We start from the raw sequence: 25,622 nt of genomic DNA on the forward strand, positions 1-25,622 counted from the left end.
GTGTTCCCTTCCTCTTTGCTAGGTTGCTCGGACATCGACGACGTCATTGCCATGGAGATGAGGGACTCCACTATATGTGAGATGAGCGACTCCACTATACGTGAGATAAGTGAATCCACCATGCGTGAGCTTGTGAAAGAACATGTCCATTGCCCATGTGTGATTTTGGTAATTGATGACAATCCCTATGGACTAATGGTTGCATTGAGTATCTATCTTAGGTCCATAGCCATGTGTTGGTCTCAAGGTTTCAAGATGGAGAAGATGGAGTACAATGACGAAGACGGTGTCGAAGAGAGACGAAGACCATGTTGAAGATGAAGATGGATAAACTTTTTTCATTTGAAGACGATGTCGAAGAGAGACTTTTTTCATTTGTCAAGGATAAACTTATCTCGGTAAATGAGGCATTACAGATTTCTGATCCTGCACAAGCTTTTCATCTCCCTCTATCAAATGAAGCTTCAGATGAGTTCAGAATGTTACAAAGCATTTTGAGAGGTGTTGTCACATCGGAGAATCAAGATCAATGGCTTATTTCATGTAACAAAAATGGAGATTTTGTTCCAAGTCAAGTCTACAGATTAACCTACCAACATATTCCCTCTCATTTTCCATCTCAATGGATCTGGAAGAGTAAGTGTACATCAAAGCATAATTTTTTTGCTTGGCTCATTGTGCATGATCGTATCAATACAAAGGATATGCTTAGAAGAAGACACTGGAATGTCACATCAGACCACAGTTGTGTGTTATGCAGTACCCATGCATTGGAGGATTGGTCACACTTATTTTTTGAGTGTATGTTCAGTGTGAGAATTTGGATATATCTACAAGTTAATTGGGTACATGGTTCTGGGCCAGAGATGTTAAAAGAGACTAAGCAAAGATTCAAAGGCCCTTGTTTTACAGAAATTATAATTCTTGCATGCTGGAATATTTGGAAACAAAGGAATAATAAGATCTTTAGAGGCATGCAGCCAACGTTCAGGAGTTGGAAAACTGGCTTCATTACAGATGTTACCCTTCTTAAGCATAGGGTAAAGGAGAGCTCTGTAGGTCTTTTGTCATCATGGATTGACAACTTGTTGTAATCAGTAGGTAGGTAGTTGTTGTACATATTTTTTCTTAGACTTTTGTACATAATTTCTTTTGATAATGAGCAATAAAAGGCTGTGGGGGGCTCCCCTGCAGTAGTTAAGTTCAAAAAAAAGATGAAGATGGATGAAGACGGTGGCTGATACGTCCATTTTGCATCACTATTTATATCATAATTTGCTGTTATTCATTGATATATTTCATATTTGGAGATAATACTTATGTTATTTCATCTATTTTGCATGTTTCATGATTATTGGAGGATCGCGCACCGGAGTCAGGATTCTGCTGGAAAAAGCGCCGTCAGAATGCAATATTTCGGAAGATCAACAGTTGACGGAAATTATATGAAAAATCCTATTTTTCCAGAAGACGAAGGGAGCCAGAAGGGGGAGCCGAGGGGACCCGAGGTGGGCCCACCTCATAGGCCGGCGCGGCCCAAGGCCTGGCCGCGCCGCCCTGTGAGGAGGGGGCCCACAGCCCTCTCTCGCCTCCTTTTCTTCGCGTACGCCTTCGTCCCGGAAACCTAAGCCGGAGGGGTACGTCGAACAGAGCCACAGCCGCCTCTGCGGGGTGGAGAACACCAGAGAGAAAAGAGCTCTCCGGCGGGCAGGAATCCGCCGGGGAAATTCCCTCCCGGAGGGGGAAATCGACGCCATCGTCACCGTCATCGAGCTGGACATCATCTCCATCACCATCACCATCATATTCATCATCATCACCGCCGTCTCCACCGCTGCATCTCGTCACCGCTGTAACAATTTGGGTTTGATCTTGATTGTTTGATAGGGGAAACTCTCCCGGTGTTGATTTCTACTTGTTATTGATGCTATTGAGTGAAACCGTTGAACCAAGGTTTATGTTTAGATTGTTATTCATTATCATATCACCTCTGATCATGTTCCATATGATGTCTCGTGAGTAGTTCGTTTAGTTCTTGAGGACATGGGTGAAGTCTAAATGTTAGTAGTGAATTATGGTTGAGTAGTATTCAATGTTATGATATTTAAGTTGTGGTGTCATTCTTCTAGTGGTGTCGTGTGAACGTCGACTACACGACACTTCACCTTTATGGGCCTAGGGGAATTCATCTTGTACTCGTTTGCCAATTGCGGGGTTGCCGGAGTGACAGAAACCTGAGCCCCCGTTGGTATATCGATGCAGGAGGGATCGCAGGATCTCAGAGTTTAAGGCTGTGGTTAGATTTATCTTAATTACTTTCTTGTATTTGCGGATGCTTGAAAGGGGTATAATCACAAGTATGTATTAGTCCTAGGAAGGGCAGTACATTAGCATAGGTTCACCCACACAACACTTATCAAAACAATGAAGATTAATCAGCTGTATGAAGCGAAAGCACTAGACTAAAATCCCGTGTGTCCTCAAGAACGTTTGGTCATTATAAGTAAACAAGCCGGCTTGTCCTTTGTGCTAAAAAGGATTGGGCCACTCGCTGCAATTGTTACTCTCGCACTTTACTTACTCGTACTTTATTCATCTGTTTCATCAAAACCCCCTGAATACTTGTCTGTGAGCATCTACAGTGAATCCTTCATCGAAACTGCTTGTCAACACCTTCTGCTCCTCGTTGGGATCGACATTCTTACTTATCGAAGATACTACGATACACCCCCTATACTTGTGGGTCATCAAGACTATTTTCTGGCGCCGTTGCCGGGGAGTGAAGCGCTATTGGTAAGTGGAATTGGTAAGGAAAACCTTTACTGCTTGTGCTGATTTTATTTCTGCCTGCTGCTATAAGTCATTATGGAGAGATCTTCTCTTCAATTTCTATTTGGGAAATGTACTACTACTGCAACGGTAGTGGATGAGGCGCCAGGTGAGGAAGTAATACCATATAAAATACCTATGAAAATTATTGAACGTGTTATGGATAACCGCTATGAAGGGGATGGAACTGTCCATCCTGATGATCATTTACTGTTTTTACATGAATTATGCGGGTTATTCAAATGTGCAGGTATTGCTATGGATGAAGTTAGAAAGAAACTGTTGGAGATATGCCCAAGAGGCAATAATAAATTAGTTATTGTTATATCTTTGTGTTCATGATAAATGTTTACATCCCATGCTATAATTGTATTAACCGAAACATTGATACATGTGTGTTATGTAAACAACAAGGAGTCCCTAGTAAGCCTCTTGTTTAACTAGCTTGTTGATTAATAGATGATCATGGTTTCGTGATCATGAACATTGGATGTTATTAATAACAAGGTTATGTCATTAGGTGAATGATGTAATGGACACACACCCAAATGAGCGTAGCATAAGATCAAGTCATTAAGTTCAATTTGCTATAAGCTTTCGATACATAGTTGCCTAAGTCCTTCGACCATGAGATCATGTAAATCATTTACACCGGAAGGGTACTTTGATTACATCAAACGCCATTGCGTAAATGGGTGGTTATAAAGATGGGATTAAGTATTTGGAAAGTGTGAGTTGAGGCATATGGATCAATAGTGGAATTTGTCCATCCTGATGACGGATAGATATACTCTGGGCCCTCTCGGTGGAATGTCATCTGATTAGCTTGCAAGCATATGAATGGTTCATAAGAGATCACATACCACGGTACGAGTAAAGAGTACTTGTCGGTAACGAGGTTGAACAAGGTATGGAGATACCGATGATCAAACCTCGGACAAGTAAAATATCACGAGACAAAGGGAATTGGCATCGTATGTAAATGGTTCTTTCGATCACTAAGTCATCGCTGAATGTGTGGGAGCCATTATGGATCTCCAGATCCCGCTATTGGTTATTGATAGGAGAGGAGTCTCGATCATGTCTGCATAGTTCACGAACCGTAGGGTGACACACTTAAGGTTCGATGTTGTTTAAGTAGATATGGAATATGAGATGGAGACCGAATGTTGTTCGGAGTCTCGGATGGGATCCAGGACATCACGAGGAGATCCGGAATGGTCCGGAGAATAAGATTCATATATGGGAAGTCATTTTCAGGGTTACCGGAAAAGTTCAGGAATTTTGGTATTGTACCGAGGGTTTCTAGAAGGTTCTGGAGGGGCCTTCATTAATTAAAGGAGGAAGCAAACTTCTCCTTTTCTTCTTGGGCTGCCATGTTACTTGGAGTAGGGGCCAAGAAAGTTTACTTCTCCCCTAAGTAATGGTGGGGCCTACCACCATTAATAGAAGGAGGAAGCAAATTTCCCCTTCTCCTCTCTTGGCCGGCCACCTACTTAGAGTAGGGGCCAAGGCAGCCACCCCTCCTCAATCCCTATAAATAGAGGGGAGGGGCAAAGGGAAAGACAGAGGTTTTTCCATACCCTTGCTGCCTCCTCTTCCCCTTCCTCTCCACCACTGCTCTGGCTTAGGCGAAGCCCTGCAGTAAATCTTCTCCACCACCACCACCACGCCGTCGTGCTGTTGGAATTCCGAGAAGGATCTACTACATCCGCTGCCCGCTGGAACGGGGAGAGGACGTCTTCATCGACACCGTACGTGTGACCGAGTACAGAGGTGCTGCCCGCTCGCAGCACTAGAAGGACTACATCTCGAACTTGAGTTCGGCAAGAGTACGACTACATCACCCACGAGATTTGATCTTGTTAACACTTTGGATCTTTGAGGGTACGTCTCTTATCTATCTCGTTGCTCAGATCTGGTAGATAAGATCTTGGTGGTATTCGTTCTTGCGGTAGAATTTTTTTTTGTTTTACATGCTACGAACCCCATCAGTGGTATCAGAGCCGTGTCTATGCATAGATCTGTTGCACGAATAGAACACAATGGTTTTGTGGGCGTTGATGCTCTTGTTGTTTTTAGTTAGTGTACTTTGCATCTTGCGGGATGGTGGGATGAAGCGGCCCGGGCTAACTTTTCATGACCGCGTCTCATGAGACTTGCTCCACGCTAGACATGCAACTTGTATTGCATAAGTGGCTTTGCGGGTGTCTGTCTCTCCCACCATAGTGAAGATCCAATTTACTCTTTCTATTGACAACACTAGTATCACCGTTGTGGTTCATGTTCGTAGGTAGATTGGATCTTACTCGAAAACCCTAAACCACGTAAAATATGCAAACCAAATTAGAGGCGTCTAACTTGTTTTTGCAGGGTTTGGTGATGTGATATGGCCATGATGTGATGATGATTATATCTGATGTATGAGATGTTCATTATTGTATTATGGCAACCGGCAGGAGCCTAATGGTTGTCTTTAAATTTGTTAAGACCTGCGTGTCTATTCATCATGTAATAGCTTTATTTCAAGTAGTTGTTATAGTAGCTATAAGTGATGGACAACCATGAAGCGGCGCCATGGACCTTGGTGCAATGCTGGTGATGATGGAGATCATGCTCATGTGCTTTGGAGATGGAGATCAAAAGCACAAGAAGAAAGGCCATATCATATCACATATTATGTATTGCATGTGATGTTAATCCTTTATGCATCTTATCTTGCTTAGATCGCGACGGTAGCATTATAAGATGATCCCTCACATTAATATCAAGATAATAAAGTGTTCTCCCCTCGTATGCACCGTTGCTACAGTTCGTCGTTTTGAAGCATCTCGTGATGATCGGATGTGATAGATTCTACGTTCACATACAACGGGTGTAAGCCATGTTGCACGCGCAGAAATACTTGGGTTTGCTTGGCGAGCCTAGCATGTACAGACATGGCCTCGGAACACATGAAACCGAAAGGTTGAACACGAGTCATATGGATGATATGATCAACATGTTGATGTTCACCATTGAAGCTACATCATCTCACGTGATGATCGGTTTTGGTATAGTGGATATGGATCGTGTGCCACTAAACAACTATGAGGGATGTTGTATTAAGTGGGAGTTCATTAGTAATTAGATTAAAATATGAACTAATTATCATGAACATAGTCAGAATAGTATTTTGAATTAAATTTGTAGAATTGGCATCCGTTTTCTACCATGCGCTAGTCTTATAATTGAGATAGAAATACTGTTAAATCTGACAAGTAACTTTACGGACTGGTACTGTATTGTTAAAGAATCAAGTAATGATTAAGTCCTATTGCAAACTTTTAGTAAACCTCACATTACTGATTCAAAGAGCAATGGTTTCAATTAGTACCTAAGATCATCTTGTCTCCGTGAAACTTGAAGTTCAAATCCGTTTGAAAAGTAAGGAGCTGAAAATTTTGTTTTCAGAAATAAGCGAGGTATGAGATATATGTGATATCTAAGACCTTATTGCAAGATGATAGAATATAATCAAGTGAGACTACATAAACTCATAAGTTTTATGGGAATGTACGAAGGTTGAAGACGCCAGGCGTCCCAATCCTCCAACTAGTTGGGCACTAAACGATATTCGCATATCCATGAAGTGATCGTCCTTAGTATGCACCGTTGCTAAGACTCGCCGTTTCGAAGCATCACGTGATGATCGGGTGTGATAGATTCTACGTGTGCATACAACGGGTGCAAGCCAGGTTTGCACATGCGAATACTAAGGTTAAACTTCACGAGCCTAGCATGTACAGACATGGTCTCGGAGAGTCGTCATGATTTGATGGATAAAATTATGAGTGAAATTGGTCATCACATTACAAAGTTACTAATAGTGAAATCTGAAACACTTGTCATATGATGATCTTCAAAGTAAGAACCTCAAGGTCATTGGTATTTGACCAATGGACCTAGAAGTTATTGAAGGTGAAGTGTTTTCTGAGAATGAGGAAAACTAAAAGAGAAACTACAAAAAGATTATGGCAGAAAGAAAGGAAAGACTAGAAAGTCTAGCTCAGGTGTATATAGATGATATACATGTTATGAAAGTATTCCTTGATTGGTCACACAATGAAGTTCTTGGGTATTTGTACCAGATTGGTTGGTATGAGATGTCATACAACACAACGCAATACAAGAATACAATGGCCTAAGTGACTGATAAGGAATATGGTAGAAATGCACGTCTGGAACAAAATAAAGTGTTATTGTGTTTGTCGTTGGCATTCTACCTAGCCCTTAGGATTTATAATAAAGAACTTAATAATTGTTATTTTGCTCTAGTCAAATGAAAACAATGAGTTGTTCAAATTATGACAGTATTCCATGTACGATGGATAAGTTATTATAAATCTTTATGGTGAAGCACACATGCATAACACTGACGCTAAAATGCCATAAGGCAAATGATGCGAATTCCACTTATTAGTGGAACCGCCATTTAGGTCATGTTAGAAAAGAACGCATGAAGGAACTCCATGCAAATGGATTTTTGGAGTCATTTGATTTTTGAATCGTTTGGCGCTTGCAAATCTCTTCTAAAGAGAATGACTGAAATACCGTTCATAGGCCAAGAGTTGAACGGGCAACTAACTTAGTGGAAACATACATGATGATGTATGTGGTTCATTAGGCATAGTTGTGTGCGGGAGATTCTTCTACTTCATGAAAACTTTCAACAATGAATTGAGTATATATATGTGGATATATTCGATAAGGAAGAAGTTTGAAACATTTGAATAGATTCAAATAAATTTCAAGCATGAAGTGAAAATCATCGTAATAGAAAAGTCAAATATTTATGATTGGATCATGGTGGAAATATTTGAATTACAAGTTTTAGCGAACATCTAAGAGAGTTATGAAATTTGTTCTACAACTCACGTTTCTTGGAGTATCATAGTGATAATGGAGTATTCAAGAGACGTATCCAAACCTTGTTGGGTTAATGATGAGATAAAATAAAATGATGCCATTATATTTTTATGGATTATGCTTTAGAGACTACCGCTTTTACACTAAATAGAGCGTCATCATAATCCGTTGAAATGACACCATACGAGTTATGGCATGGGTATAAACCCTAATAGTCCTTTCTTAAATTTTGGTATGCGTAGCATAAGTAAATGAGTTTACAACCAAAATCGGATGAATGTCTTTGTTGGTTATCCTAGAGAATTAATTGGGAATTCTTTCCACTATGGAGTCAAAGACAAAAGTGTTTGTCAATGTTTCTTACTTATTTCGAAGAAATTGTTTCTAGCGAAGTTTTTGAGTGGGAGGACAATGGAACTTGATGAGGTTTATGAACCTGAGCATGATGATCAGAGTAGCGCAGCATCGGAAATGGTTCCGGAAGCGGCCACGACGATCATGGCTCCCATGTCTACAAATTGTTATAGTCATGGAAATCGAAGTACCTATTGAACCTTGTAGGTATGGTTTACTTTGTGATCAAATAAATGATTTGTGGACAAAGGATTGATTTTGAACAATAATAAACCAACTGCATGCAAAGAAGCTATGATGGGCCCTGACTCCGTTAAAAATGGCTAAGTGCCATGAAATCCAAGATAGGTCAATACTTTTTGAAAGTAAATGGATCTATAAAATTGATGGACTTGGGTGGAATATCCTTGAAGAAGCTCGACTTGTCAAAAAGTTGTTTACGACAAAGTTCAAAGAGTTGACTACGATAAGATTAGATCTTCCGTAGCGATACTTATAGTCTATACGGATTGTTCTAGTAATCGCTACATATTTCTTTTATGAGATATGATAGTAGGATGGCAAAATACATTACTTAACAGAAGTGTGTATTAAAGGTGTATACAAGATACAACCAAGAGTTTTGCTGGTCCATGGAATACTAGATAGGTATACAAACTTCAATTGGATGAAGTGAGTATCACGGAGTTGGAATCTTCACCGAATGAAATGATCAAAGAGTTATGATTTCATCAGAGACGATGAAGAGACTTGCATTTGCAAGAAATTAAGTGGGAGCGCTGAGACATATTTGTAATACTTTATGTAGATGACATATCGTTGATTATAAATAATGTAATTATGTAATTGATTAAAAAGGGTTTCATTGAGAATTAACTTCAATGAAAGGATATGAACTGAAACATATTTAGTGTCAAGATCTATGAAGATAGATTGAAACACAAAAATAAGTTTAAAGTTAAAAGTATATAAAATGAATATTGAAGTAGTTCAATATAAAAATATAAAGAAGGTGTTCTTTTCATGTGAAGGTTTAGCAGACTTGAGTGTATTTGACACTCGACGAGTAAAAACACATGAGTGATTTTAGATCACGAATAATATGTACGAAGTCAGATGTCCTGTGCTCTAAAGTATAACGAGCATATACCAAAATGATTCATGCAATGATCATTGGACGACAGTAAGAATATCCCTGGGTGCTTTAGAAGAACCAAGGATATATATATAGTTTTGTATGGGGTAATGACAAACAAATCGCTGTAAGGTGTTGCACCGATATTAGTTTGGTCTCATATAAAAATAATAATTTCAATCTCAATTAGGCTAAGTGTTGTTTAAAAGGTAGCACAATGAGCTAGAAGAAATCTATGCTAGATTTAGATGAGTTCTAAATATTGTGACGGATTCTACAAACAAAGGTAGAGTATGTCATTGTTTTGACAATGACTAAGGATGTTAAGTCAAGGAGTTCTTTGAGAACTTGGTGTAGTTCCGATCGTGTCAGAACTTTGAAGCTATATTGTGTGTGACAATATTAGTGACATATTTCAGACCGCGGAATTAAGGTTCCACCAGAGGACTAAGCATATATAATTAATGCCGACTCATTTGGAAAATGAGTGATGCGTTGAGACGCAAATGAATTGCAAAATACATACGTTTCTGAGCGTGTCAGATCCGTTGACTAAAACCTCTCCCGTGAGCAAAACATGGTAAGCACCAGAAGGCCAAGGTGTTATATCTTTACAAATGTAAACTAGATTATTGACTCTAGTGCAAGTGGGAGACTGTTGGAGATATGCCCAAGAGGCAATAATAAATTAGTTATTGTTATATCTTTGTGTTCATGATAAATGTTTACATCCCATGCTATAATTGTATTAACCGAAACATTGATACATGTGTGTTATGTAAACAACAAGGAGTCCCTAGTAAGCCACTTGTTTAACTAGCTTGTTGATTAATAGATGATCATGGTTTCGTGATCATGAACATTGGATGTTATTAATAACAAGGTTATGTCATTAGGTGAATGATGTAATGGACACACACCCAAATGAGCGTAGCATAAGATCAAGTCATTAAGTTCAATTTGCTATAAGCTTTCGATACATAGTTGCCTAAGTCCTTCGACCATGAGATCATGTAAATCATTTACACCGGAAGGGTACTTTGATTACATCAAACGCCATTGCGTAAATGGGTGGTTATAAAGATGGGATTAAGTATTTGGAAAGTGTGAGTTGAGGCATATGGATCAATAGTGGAATTTGTCCATCCTGATGACGGATAGATATACTCTGGGCCCTCTCGGTGGAATGTCATCTGATTAGCTTGCAAGCATATGAATGGTTCATAAGAGATCACATACCACGGTACGAGTAAAGAGTACTTGTCGGTAACGAGGTTGAACAAGGTATGGAGATACCGATGATCAAACCTCGGACAAGTAAAATATCGCGAGACAAAGGGAATTGGCATCGTATGTAAATGGTTCTTTCGATCACTAAGTCATCGCTGAATGTGTGGGAGCCATTATGGATCTCCAGATCCCGCTATTGGTTATTGATAGGAGAGGAGTCTCGATCATGTCTGCATAGTTCACGAACCGTAGGGTGACACACTTAAGGTTCGATGTTGTTTAAGTAGATATGGAATATGAGATGGAGACCGAATGTTGTTCGGAGTCTCGGATGGGATCCAGGACATCACGAGGAGATCCGGAATGGTCCGGAGAATAAGATTCATATATGGGAAGTCATTTTCAGGGTTACCGGAAAAGTTCAGGAATTTTGGTATTGTACCGAGGGTTTCTAGAAGGTTCTGGAGGGGCCTTCATTAATTAAAGGAGGAAGCAAACTTCTCCTTTTCTTCTTGGGCTGCCATGTTACTTGGAGTAGGGGCCAAGAAAGTTTACTTCTCCCCTAAGTAATGGTGGGGCCTACCACCATTAATAGAAGGAGGAAGCAAACTTCCCCTTCTCCTCTCTTGGCCGGCCACCTACTTAGAGTAGGGGCCAAGGCAGCCACCCCTCCTCAATCCCTATAAATAGAGGGGAGGGGCAAAGGGAAAGACAGAGGTTTTTCCATACCCTTGCTGCCTCCTCTTCCCCTTCCTCTCCACCACTGCTCTGGCTTAGGCGAAGCCCTGCAGTAAATCTTCTCCACCACCACCACCACGCCGTCGTGCTGTTGGAATTCCGAGAAGGATCTACTACATCCGCTGCCCGCTGGAACGGGGAGAGGACGTCTTCATCGACACCGTACGTGTGACCGAGTACAGAGGTGCTGCCCGCTCGCAGCACTAGAAGGACTACATCTCGAACTTGAGTTCGGCAAGAGTACGACTACATCACCCACGAGATTTGATCTTGTTAACACTTTGGATCTTTGAGGGTACGTCTCTTATCTATCTCGTTGCTCAGATCTGGTAGATAAGATCTTGGTGGTATTCGTTCTTGCGGTAGAATTTTTTTTTGTTTTACATGCTACGAACCCCATCAGAAACTATTCTCTATATCGCTGTCTGGTAAAGCAGCGCACTGGTATAAATTGCTGAAGAATAGGGATTCTCTTAATTGGGAGGACATTGTGCCTTTATTTTATTCCAAATTCTATCCTCCAAGTGAAATTCACAAAGATCGGAACCACATATATAATTTCTGGCCTCATGATGGAGAAAGCATTGCCCAAGCATGGGGGAGATTGAAGTCTTTAATGCTCAAATGCCCCATTCATGAGCTTCCTGGTAATGTTATTATTGATAATTTCTATGCAAGATTTTCTTTTCAAGACAAGACCTTGCTGGATACTTCTTGTTCTGGATCATTTACACGCAACAAAGAAGAGTTTAAAAGGGACCTTCTTGATCGGATCCAGGAGAATACTGAAGGATGGGAGAACGACAAAGATAGAGAGTCAGGTATAAACTTTGATTATAAATGCATTGAAGCTTTTATGGATACTGATAAATTTCGTAATATTAGTGCTACTTATGGTCTTGATTCTCAAGTCGTTGCAAATCTTTATAAAGCTTTTGCCTCTCATTATGAATTGCCTAAGAAGAATTTTGATAAGTATCATGAACCGTATAAAGATAAAATTGATTCATCTATAAATAAATGTGTTGTAGTTGAAACTATTGATCATGTTATTCCTGAAGCTTATATTGAAAAAAACTCCTTTCCCTGCTAAAATGAAGGAGTACTCTGTTATAAATAGTGCGGTTCATAAAAGTGAAAAGAAACCTATAGAACCTGAAGAACAAATAAAAGTTGAACCTGCTGTTGCAATAATTAAAGATCTTGTGACTGAAAATGTGGAGGATGGTCATATTATTTTCTGTGAAGATGCTTCTAATATTGTTTCACATCCTAATAAGTCTAGAAAAGCTAGTGTTCCTATGCTCTCTGTTAGAATTGGTGATCATTGTTATTATGGTTTATGTGATATTGGTGCAAGTATTAGTGCTATTCCTTATGAGCTTTACACGGAGATTATGCACATAATTGGTTCTTGTGAACTTGAAGATATTGATGTGGTTATTCGGCTAGCTAATAGAGAAACTATCTCTCCAATTGGTATTGTTCGAGATGTGGAAGTTCTATGTGGTAAGATTAAATATCCTGCTGACTTTTTGGTACTTGGTTCTGCTGCTAGTAAATATTGTCCTATTATTTTTGGTAGACCATTCCTAAATACTTGTGGAGCTGTTATAGATTGCAAGAAGGAAAAGATTGTTACTAAATTTGCTGGTGAATCTTATGAGTTTAATTTCTCTAAATTTGCCAAAACTCCTTATAAAGCTGATTTGCCTAATAATGATTTTAAAGTTGAACAGTGTGCATCTATTGCTCTTGCTCCTAGTAATCCTTTGCAGCAACATTTGGAGAATAGTGAGAGTGAAGTCTTTAGGGAAGAAAGAAATGAGCTTGATGAAATTTTCCTTCGTCAACCTATTCTTAAACATGACTTGCCGGTTGAAGATCTAGGTACAACACCACCACCAAAGGAAGATCCTGTTTTCGATTTAAAACCATTGCCTGATAATCTTAAGTATGCTCATATTGATGATAAGAAAATATATCCTGTTATTATTAGTTCTAAGCTTTCAGATATTGAGGAAGAAAGGTTACTGGAAGTATTGAAGAAACACCGAGGAGCTATTGGCTACACTCTTGATGATTTGAAGGGGATTTCTCCCTCTATTTGCCAACATGCTATTAATATGGAAGATGATGCAAAGCCTGTTGTTGAACATCAACGTCGTCTAATTCCGAAGATGAAGGAAGTGGTAAGGAATGAGGTATTAAAACTTCTTGAAGCTGGTATTATATATCCAATTGCTGATAGTAGATGGGTTAGTCCTGTGCATTGTGTTCCTAAGAAAGGAGGAATGACTGTTGTACCTAATGAGAATGATGAGATCATCCCTCAAAGAGTAGTTGTAGGGTATAGAATGTGCATTGATTTTCGAAAAGTTAATAAAGTTACTAAGAAAGATCATTACCCTTTACCCTTTATTGATCAAATGCTAGAAAGGTTGTCTAAAAATACTCATTTTTGCTTTCTTGATGGTTATTCTGGGTTTTCACAAATTGCTGTTAAAACTAAAGATCAAGAGAAAACCACTTTCACTTGTCCCTATGGAACTTATGCTTATAGACGTATGCCTTTTGGTTTACGTAATGCTCCTGCTACTTTTCAAAGATGCATGTCTGCTATTTTTCATGGCTTTTGCGAAAGTATTGTAGAGGTATTCATGGATGATTTTTCTGTCTATGGGAATTCTTTTGATAATTGCTTGCGAAACCTCGATAAAGTTTTGCAGAGATGTGAAGAAACTAACCTTGTTCTTAATTGGGAGAAATGCCACTTTATGGTTAATGAAGGAATTGTATTGGGACATAAAATTTCTGAGAGAGGTATTGAAGTTGATAGAGCTAAAGTTGAAGCAATTGAGAAGATGCCCTATCCGAGGGATGTTAAAGGTATTCGTAGTGTTCTTGGTCATGCTGGGTTTTATAGGAGATTTATTAAAGATTTCTCCAAGATTTCAAAGCCTCTTACTAATCTTCTTCAAAAAGATGTATCTTTTGTTTTTGATGATGATTGTAAGGAAGCTTTTGAAACTCTAAAGAAAGCCTTAACAACTGCTCCTGTGGTTGAACCTCCTGATTGGAATTTGCCTTTTGAAATTATGTGTGATGCTAGTGATTTTGCTGTAGGCGCTGTTCTTGGACAGCGAGTAGATAAAAAATTAAATGTTATTCATTATGCTAGTAAGACTCTTGATGCTGCTCAAAGAAATTATGCTACGACTGAAAAAGAATTGTTAGCGGTAGTCTTTGCTTGTGACAAGTTTAGATCCTATATTGTTGATTCAAAAGTCACGATTCATACTGATCATGCTGCAATTAGATACCTTATGACAAAGAAAGATGCTAAGCCAAGGCTTATTAGATGGGTACTTCTTTTGCAAGAATTTGATTTACATATTATAGATAGGAAAGGTGTTGATAATCCTGTTGCTGATAATTTATCTAGATTGGAAAATATTGCTTATGATCCTGTTCCTGTTAATGATAGTTTTCCAAATGAACAATTGGCTGTAATAAAGGTGAATTCGCGAGATAGCCCTTGGTATGCTGATTATGCTAAGTTTATTGTATCCAAGTACTTGCCTCCAACCTTTTCAACTCAGCAAAGGAGGAAATTCTTTTATGACTTGAGGCATTATTTTTGGGATGACCCACACTTATATAAAGAAGGAGTGGATGGTATTATGCGAAGATGTGTTCCTGAATATGAACAACAAGAGATATTGAGTAAATGTCATGGTAGTGCTTATGGAAGACATCACGCCAGAGATAGAACTGCACAAAAGGTTCTACAATCAGGTTTTTATTGGCCAACTCTCTTCAAAGATGCAAGGAAGTTTATTTTATCTTGTGATGAATGTCAAAGGGTTGGTAATATCTCCAGACGCAATGAAATGCCTATGAATTATACTCTTGTTATTGAACCATTCGATTGTTGGGGATTCGACTTCATGGGTCCTTTCCCTTCTTCAGAAGGTAACACTCATATACTTGTCGCTGTTGATTATGTTACTAAATGGGTAGAAGCTATACCCACAAAAAGTGCTGATGGTGAGACTTCTTTAAAAATGCTTTTAGATATTATTTTTCCTAGATTTGGAGTTCCTAGATATATTATGACAGATGGAGGTTCTCATTTTATTCATGGTGGTTTTAGAAAAACTCTTGCTAAATATGGTATTAATCATAGAATTGCTTCCGCTTATCATCATCAAACTAGTGGGCAAGTAGAATTATCAAATAGAGAGATTAAGTCTATCTTGCAAAAGACTGTTAATAAAACTAGAAAGAACTGGGCTATTAAATTGAAGGACGCACTATGGGCTTATAGAACTGCTTATAAAAATCCTATGGGTATGTTGCCTTATAAAATGGTTTATGGAAAAGCTTGTCATTTACCTTTAGAATTAGAGCACAAAGCTTATTGGGCTGTTAGAGAACTAAACAAAGATCCTAAACTAGCTGGTGATAAGAGGTTGTTGCAATTAAGTTCTTGAGATGAATGGAGAAGTGAAGAATATGAAAATGCTAAACTCTTTAAAGAGAAAGTTAAGAAATGGCATGATAGAAGAATTATCAAAAGAGAATTTATTGTTGGGGATAAAGTCCTATTGTATCGGTCTCGTCTCAGATTCTTTGCAGGGAAATTACTCTCAAAATGGGAAGGACCATATGTCATTGATGAGGTGTATCGGTCAGGAGCAATTAAAATTAGCTCTCTTCAAGGTAATGCCACACAAGTAGTGAATGGGCAGAGACTCAAGCATTATATCTCTGGAGATTCTTATAATGAAGATGTTGATATTATCCAAGTGGTAACTCCGGAGGCTTTCATTAAAGGTCAAGTTGACAGTCCTGCAGAGTTCGACTTTGAATAGGTAACAGTACTGGTAATAAAAAGTCCGTGTTTTACTTTCCGAACAATGTTTTTGCTGTTTTTGGAAAATATGAAAAATTACGAGATCGAAACGGAGTGGAGGAGACGCACGAGGGCGTGCCCCCATAGGCCGGCGCGGGCCCCAGCCTAGCCGCGCCGCCTTATGAGGACACCGCCTCGTTGTCCCTCCCCGACTCTTGTTCGATCTGGTACTTTCCTTCCGTCGTAAAAATTACTGCTATATAATCCCCCGGACCCCTGGAGGTCCGTATATCGTTTTCTCGACGTGTTTTGTTTCAAGCTGTTTTCTGCCAGGATCTGCTTCGGATCTAGATCCACCATGTCTTCGTCGGGAACTCAGAAGGACAGCTTCTTTGAGGACGTCATCAACCCGTACATGAACGAGCTGAAGATGCACCCCAAAGAATTGCTGCTCGTAGATGGAGAGTTGCAGATCAAAGATGTCCAGGGTCCTAAAGGAGAAGGAAGCTTGGAAGACAGGGTGGAGAAACTAGAACAGGAGGTCTTCAACTACAAGAAGATGGCTGAGCGTGAAGTGGACATCTTCCACAAGATTGTGTCTGAACTTATTGATGGACACAAGAAGGAGACTGCAAAGCTGTGGGACGATATCTTCTCGCTTCACGACACCACCAACAAACTCCAAGCTCAACTCTATGATGTTCAGAATCAAAACTGTGAGTATGAAAACAGGTTTAAACACATAAGTTATGCTGTTAGTTTCAGGATTCCGGAGACCAAGATGTCTTTTGTTGATGGAGAACCTCTTCCTTGGAAGTCTGATGATGGCAAGGATTCACCATCACCACCAAAGGAGTAATTCACCATCGGTATTGGCATCCCCTTGGTTTGTTCCAAGCTTGGGGGAGTGCCGCGGTATCACATCATCACTACCTTTTACTTTTTACTATCAAGTAGTGTCATATCATGAGTAGGGAAGTTATTATATAAGATGGGTTGCAGTGTGGAAGTATCTCTCCTTTAGTTGGTTGTCTATGTATCCCTTGGTGTGAGTTATCGTTATGAAATATTAATGAGAAGTCTTATCATTTACATATTGCACATCTTATTTTAGTTTGCAATTTCTAGTATATGATTGATCTTGATTTTAGTATTGGTACATCTTTGGGAGCATTGAGTAAATCTATTTGGTTTTGGCAAACTTAGCATTGGTCAATAGCAACAACACCTCGAGGTTTAAGTAGAAAATAGAAATACGTATAGTTGTTTCATTGTCTTCCTTTCTTGTTAGCTCATAGCTTATTATTCTGAAGTTAAAATTGTTTGTGCTTGCAAGAAAGATGCATGATTATGTCTATCACATGTATATTTGTTTGTTTCCCTCAACTCTTATGCTTGCTAATTAACCTTGCTAGCCAAAGACCTGTACTGAGAGGGAATGCTTCTCGTACATCCAAACCTGAACCCAAACCTATGCCATTTGTGTCCACCATATCTACCTACTGCATGGTATTTTATGCCATTCTAAGTAAATACTTCATGTGCTACCTTTAAACAATTCAAAATTTATTACTTCTTATTTGTGTCAATGTTTTATAGCTCATGAGAAAGTATGTGGTGTTTTATCTTTCAGTCTTGTTAGGCAACTTCCACTAATGGACTAGTGGCTTCATCCACTTATCCTATAATTTTGCAAAAAGAGCTGGCAACGGGGTTCCCAGCCCCAATTAATCAACTCTCATTAATAATTCTCTTCACATGTTTTGCCCTGATTCATCAGTAAGCAACTTAATTTTGCAATAGACACTCCTCCATGGTATGAGATTGTTGGAAGGCACCCGAGGATTCGGTTAGCCATGGCTTGTGTAAGCAAAGGTTGGGGGGAGTGTCATCCTTAAATAAACTAAAGTACATGTGTAAACAAAAGAGAAGAGGGATGATCTACCTTGCTGGTAGAGATGACGTCCTTCATGGGAGCCGCTCTTTGGAGGTCTGTTTGGCAAGGGGGTTAGAGTACCCGCTACCAGTCGTTGACAACAACAAACACCCCTCAAAACTTTACTTTTATGCTTTCTATATGATTTCAAAACTTGAAAAGCTCTAGCACATGATTTAATCCCTGCTTCCCTCTGCGAAGGGCCTATCTTTTACTTTATGTTGAGTCAGTAAACCTATTTCCCTCTATCTTAAGCAAGCATTTGAGTTGTTGTGATCCAACCATCTATATTGTGATATATTTAATCATGCCTTTTATTCTTCCTTGTTTAGTACAAGTTTTATCTGAATGAATATAGTTTTGAAAGTTATCAATGATCATTATGATTGAGTATGCAAGATGAGCCATATAAACTTTAACATGAGAGCGCTGCTCGATGGATAAGAATAATCTGTTAACTGTTCTTTGACCAAGAACGAAGTTTGCCATCACCAATTATGATTTTCTATGCACCTTTACTTGTGATTTCCTTTTACTTGTTTCAAGTTGAATTATATGAGGAAGTTGTTCACTAATATGTCTTGTGTGAATTAATATGATGCTTCTTGTCCGTATTTTATTTATCGACTCTTCACTCCATAAACATGTGGTCTTGTTTACCGAGTTCAGTTTCGCTTGGGGACAAGCAAAGTCTAAGCTTGGGGGGAGTTGATACGTCCATTTTGCATCACTATTTTATATCATAATTTGTTGTTATTCATTGATATAATTCATATTTGGAGATAATACTTATGTTATTTCATCTATTTTGCATGTTTCATGATTATTGGAGGATCGCGCACCGGAGTCAGGATTCTGCTGGAAAAAGCACCGTCAGAATGCAATATTTCGGAAGATCAACAGTTGACGGAAATTATATGAAAAATCCTATTTTTCCAGAAGACGAAGGGAGCCAGAAGGGGGAGCCGAGGGGACCCGAGGTGGGCCCACCTCATAGGCCGGCGTGGCCCAAGGCCTGGCCGCGCCGCCCTGTGAGGAGGGGGCCCACAGCCCTCTCTCGTCTCCTTTTCTTCGCGTACGCCTTCGTCCCGGAAACCTAAGCCAGAGGGGTACGTCGAACAGAGCCACAGCCGCCTCTGCGGGGCGGAGAACACCAGAGAGAAAAGAGCTCTCCGGCGGGCAGGAATCCGCCGGGGAAATTCCCTCCCGGAGGGGGAAATCGACGCCATCGTCACTGTCATCGAGCTGGACATCATCTCCATCACCATCACCATCATCTTCATCATCATCACCGCCGTCTCCACCGCTGCATCTCGTCACCGCTGTAACAATTTGGGTTTGATCTTGATTGTTTGATAGGGGAAACTCTCCCGGTGTTGATTTCTACTTGTTATTGATGCTATTGAGTGAAACCGTTGAACCAAGGTTTATGTTTAGATTGTTATTCATTATCATATCACCTCTGATCATGTTCCATATGATGTCTCGTGAGTAGTTCGTTTAGTTCTTGAGGACATGGGTGAAGTCTAAATGTTAGTAGTGAATTATGGTTGAGTAGTATTCAATGTTATGATATTTAAGTTGTGGTGTCATTCTTCTAGTGGTGTCGTGTGAATGTCGACTACACGACACTTCACCTTTATGGGCCTAGGGGAATGCATCTTGTACTCGTTTGCCAATTGCGGGGTTGCCGGAGTGACAGAAACCTGAGCCCCCGTTGGTATATCGATGCAGGAGGGATCGCAGGATCTCAGAGTTTAAGGCTGTGGTTAGATTTATCTTAATTACTTTCTTGTATTTGCGGATGCTTGTAAGGGGTATAATCACAAGTATGTATTAGTCCTAGGAAGGGCAGTACATTAGCATAGGTTCACCCACACAACACTTATCAAAACAATGAAGATTAATCAGCTGTATGAAGCGAAAGCACTAGACTAAAATCCCGTGTGTCCTCAAGAACGTTTGGTCATTATAAGTAAACAAACCGGCTTGTCCTTTGTGCTAAAAAGGATTGGGCCACTCGCTGCAATTGTTACTCTCGCACTTTACTTACTCGTACTTTATTCATCTGTTATATCAAAACCCCCTGAATACTTGTCTGTGAGCATCTACAGTGAATCCTTCATCGAAACTGCTTGTCAACACCTTCTGCTCCTCGTTGGGATCGACATTCTTACTTATCGAAGATACTACGATACACCCCCTATACTTGTGGGTCATCAGTGGCGTGCGTACAAGATCGAAGAAGACGGTGGCATGTACAATGATGAAGAGGATGAAGACGGAGCTTGCCGACTCGAGAGGAACGCGCAAGGTTTAGGTTTGTGCTCGATAGGATAGTTGATCGCATCATCGGAGAGAGCTCAAACCTTGCATGCATTGCATCGTGTTTCTTGGTTGTTCTTGGTTCTTATCCATGAGATGAGTTAGAGCTTGTGTTCATCTCCATGACAAGCTCTAGCTCATCGGAAACGGATTCCGGATGCATCGCATGTTGCATGTGCGAGGGTGATGATTTTCCCGATATACCATGTTGAGAGGTTACACCTCTATTGTAGTGATAGCTCTCGTCGTCCTCTTTCCGGCAAAATTGGTTTCATGTCATTCCGAGTTTCCTAGATCAAGTTATGGATTTTACTTTGCACTGAAAAAGTCCCACAGAACAAGTTATGGTACCTTTGCGGTACCTTGAGCGGTAGTACCGCCTATGGTACCACTTAAGTACCATATCTAGTGTTACGGCTGAAAAAGTCCCACAGAACAAGTTACGGTACCTTTACGGTACCTTGTGCGGTAGTACCGCTTGTGAGCGGTAGTACCGCCTATGGTACCGCTTAAGTACCGTAACTAATGTTACGGCAGTACCGCTTCGGTACCGCTGCGGTACCGCTTGGGATCCAGTAAGGTTTGGAGCCCACTGCGGTACCTCGAGCGGTACCACGAGCGGTAGTACCGCTTTGTGTCCACGTGGACAAGTTCTGTGGGGATTTCGAATCCAGAGCGGTAGTACCGCTTACCAAAGCGGTAGTACCACTCGGCACGAATCTGACCGTTTTCTCAGCCCCAACAGCTATATTTTGGGCCCCCTATTTATACCTCTCTTCCACCTCCGGCCCAAATACTTCTTCCCCTCCATTCTCTCTCCTCCATTGTTGACCTTGAGTTCTTTCTTCTTCCTCTTGATCCCCCCACTATTTCTTGCATATTTTTGGGGGAAAGGATAGAGGAGATCTAGATCTAGAGCTTCACCAATTGAATCCCTCTCCAAGTGAGGGGATCTTGCTAGATCTAGATCTTGGAGTTTCTTGGTGTTTCTCCACTCTTTGTTCTTCCTCCCTTATTCCCCCAATAGCTTGTGTAGCTTTGTTGGAATTTGGGAGAGAAGAACTTGGGCATCTTAGTGGTGTTCTTAGCCATTGCATTAGGTGCATCGGTTTGGGTTCTCTCCGGGGTTTCGATCTCGTAGAGGGCATGTTACCTTAGTGGTGTTCTTGCCTTAGTGGTAGTGTTTCCTTGGTGGAGTGTGTTAGCCTCTTGTGGCGCATCGTTTCCTTGGTGGAGTGTGTTAGCCTCTTGTGGCGCATCGTTTCCTTGGTGGAGTGTGTTAGCCTCTTGTGGCGCATCGTATCCTTGGTGAAGTGTGTTTCCTTGGTGGAGTGTGTTAGCCTCTTGTGGCGCATGAGCATCCTTGGTGGAGTGTGTTGCCTCTTGTGGCCTACTTGAGAGCCTCCTTGTTGTGGAGTTGCCTCAAGCTTGATACTTGGCGTTTGCCCAAGCTTGTACGGGTTCGGTGACCACCCTCAAGTGTCCCTTAGTGGATCGAGGCTTTCCTTTGGTGGAAAGGCTCGAGGAGAATACGGTGGCCCTAGTTGGCTCCCTGGAGTGCCTCGTGCCTCCACACCGCTCCAACGGAGACGTAGCACCTTTTGTGGTGTGAACTTCGGGATACATCGTCGTCTCCTCGTGCACCGGTTACTTCTCAACCCGAGCTCCTTTACCTATGCGCTTTACATTGTGATATCTATCATGCTTGATGCTATGCCTATCTTGTTATCACCTTGTTGCTCATCATGCTAGCATAAGTTGTTGGAGCACTTAGGCAAACCCCTAGTTGATAGGCCTTGAGCTAAACTAGTAAACACATGTGTAGTTTTATTCCGCCTAGTTTAGCTCTCAAGTAGAAGTTTTTATACACCGCCTATTCACCCCCCCTCTAGGCGACGTCCTAGTACATTCAGCTTGAGTGCCTCCACTTCGAGAGCATGAGTGATGCACCAAGTGAGATGAGAGTGGTAGTAGATAGGTCATGTGAGGCCATTTTGAATTCTAACAACTTACCCTCTACCTCTAGTGTGTTCTCTTATGTCCCATTAGGTCCCATGGATGACGAGACGCCGATCATGGAGGAGATGTACATGGTGCATGAAGATGATGCTATCACACCATGCTTTCTTGAAGACGAACATGGAGGCCAAAGGGAGCCTACTACTTCCACAACACCTACCTCAAATGAGTCGGACTACAAAGGTAACAACAAAGGTGCTGATGATGCCATGATCCCACTAGTGGACATGATGATTTGTGAGTGCATGCACGATGATGATGATACAATTGCTATGTCATATGCTTCATTCATTCCCCCATGTGATGCTTTGCTTGATAACATTGTTAATCAAGTGAAATTGGTTGCTTGTGACAATATGATCATGCCATGCTATGAGTGTACCAATATATCTCCCATTGCATGCACCTTGTCGAACAATTTCTCTTTCCCATGTGTTGCTTGCAATGATGATGATAATGCTTGTGTTGTGACAACTTTGATGAACAATTGCTCTTTCCATAAGTTTGTCGACAATAATGATCAAACCTTGAACATGTTTTGTGCAAAATGCTTACAATACTCTCCCATTAATGCAACCAAAATGTTGAATACTTTCTCTTTCCAATGCTTGGTTTGCAATGATGTTAATATGCTTGTAAATGAGATTGCCCCCATAGCTCTCTCAAATTTTGGAGACTTTTCCTATGTCCATGATGAGCATGTTCATGTGCTTACCCCGCATATTCACCATATCTACTATGATGCTTTGCTTAACGCTAATGGTGATGTGCAAAAGAAATGGACCATCATGATGGATGATGTGTTCATATACCATGCACACACGTTCTTTGCTTTGCCTATTGTGTGTGTAGGTACAAGAATGCCAATGTCAACCTCGATTGAGCACGAGTTGACAAAGAGAGCTCTTGAGAGCATAAGTCGAGTGAGTACAAGATCGAACCCGGCTCTTATACCTTTCTCATGCTTTGCATTGGACATGCCGAACAATTTCTCTTTCTTGTGGTTCATTTGCAAGCATGATGATGTGATTCTTACCGTTGGTGTTGCCTCAAACAAGTTGACCAATTTCACTTTCATTTGGTTTGTTGGCACGCACGGTTGTGCAAATTTTTACTTGGTGAACTTTTTGGATGATATGTCTTGTTGTGCAACAAATGTGATGACCAATTTCTCTTTCCAATGGTTTGTGTGCACACATGTTGATGCTATTTTGAACACTCTACCTCATGCGTTTTGGCCAAATTCTCCACTTGTTGCTTCAAGGATGTTGAACAATTTCTCTTTTCGATGCCTTGAGAGCAACAATGAAAATGAATTTCTACATGAGATCGACACCATGGTCGTCTCACAACTTGGAGTTTTTGTGTTTCCGGACTTGGAAGATGTTTATATGGAGTTCTTACACATTGACCTTGCACATGCATTATTCTTGATAAATCTGTGTTGTGCTAACGGTGTTGTGAACATGAAAGCACATGTCATCGATGATGTGCTCCAATATCACACACAAACATATTTTGCTTGGTCTTTGTTGTGTGAAGGTACAAGTGACTTGTGGATGAGCGTCAACGAATGGGTTCAACCCCATACATCTACTACACAAGATCTCTCAATGAGAGCACACCGTCATTATACTAAGGTGACCTCCTTATACTTGGGACATATTGCTAATCCCGTGGAACATTGGCTACGCTTTGAGTGTTCTCTTGCTTCTCTTGTGGTATTGATAGGGTACATGACTTTCAAGTGGACATTCAAACGTGGTTGTCATCTACCTCCTATACAAGTTCATGAAGAGCTATCGTCGAGGACGACTCTTTTTCAAGTGGGGGGAGATGATACGGGGCGACTTTCGGTCTTCACCGCATCATGTGCTTCTTCGCCAACACGGCACGCAAAGGTGAATCTTCTCCTTTATGCGTGCCTACAATCGCCTATGTGGAACGATATACTACTTCATACTCCATCATATCTTGATGATAGGAACTCAACGACAAGTACGGAGGGAAGAGAGGATGCCATGGAGACCCGAGGACGCAAGGCCGATGTCACGGAGGCATGGAAGAGAAGAAGGAAGAGGAGGAGCTGGACGCCCCCGGCCGGCACTGCCGCTGCACCTAGGCCGGCACTGCCGCCAGTCGCACCCCGGCACTGCCGGCCTCCCCACACTGGCGCTGCCGCCGAGGCCGCGGCCACTTACAATATGAACCCTAGCTGCCACATGTATGGCTGTGTGCTTGTATCTTTGTTTCCCCAAAATACCCCTCCTTAGTGGTTCCCTATAAATAGGCACCCACCCCCACCTTCATTTGGTTAGACATAACTTGAGTGAGAACTTGGCTTATGCCTCCACCATCCCTTTGGGATTAGGGAAACCCCCTCCTCTCTTAGACACAAATATATGAGTTGTATCAAGGCACTCCTTATATGATTTATCTTTCGCACTTGTGATTCTACCGCGGTCTCTCACACGTGTGACTCCATAGATCGTATATCGGTCTTTCTCTCGGGGATTCTACCTCGTGTCTCTCCTTGAGGGATTCTATCGTGATAGTGGTTCGGGCTATCGGGAGTAAACCGGAATTGTATCGGGTTGTGTTGCGTGCGTTCGCCGTGTTCTTCGTCGTGTTCTTCGTGTTCATCCCTCACCCCCTCTTGTTCTTGGTCAATTCGTGAGATCGGGCAACCCACGTGGCCTTAGGCCCCATCAATAAGTATGGAAGATGGGACCAAATTAAAGAGAAGAGTAGTAGATGCAACAGCAACTCTGTCTTTGCTTCATGCGCACCTCCTCATTTTTCCAACAGACCAACACCTACTCCCTCTCTCTTTGCTCCAGGCAGCTCTATACAACATATAATAGCAAGTATGGGTAAATAGAAAGTAGGGAATTAGTATGAACATCAATTCAACAAATAGGAAGAATAGAGATGTACATTCTTCATCAGAAGAAGAATCCTCTTCTTCATCAAGATTAACCACATCATCTTTTCTCTTAGATTCTACAAAAGTATGGGTAAATAAATTAGCAAGCAATGCATAGAAATAAGAACATTAAGCATAGAAATAAATTAGCAAGCAAGCAAAAGTACGGGTAAATTCCATACCTTCCACCTTTTGGAGTTTGCAGCGATACCAATCTTGCAAACACATCAAGGCCTCAACTGTCTTGGGTTTGAGTGAGATTCTATTCGGGGTTATAACCTTTTTACTCAAGCTAAAAGCAGATTCTGAAGCAACACTTGACACGGGAACTGCAAGGATATCACGTGCCATTTTTGCTAGTTGG

The sequence above is a fragment of the Lolium perenne genome, chromosome 1 (assembly GCF_019359855.2).
Source record: "Lolium perenne isolate Kyuss_39 chromosome 1, Kyuss_2.0, whole genome shotgun sequence".
In the NCBI taxonomy this organism is placed as follows: Eukaryota; Viridiplantae; Streptophyta; class Magnoliopsida; order Poales; family Poaceae; genus Lolium; species Lolium perenne.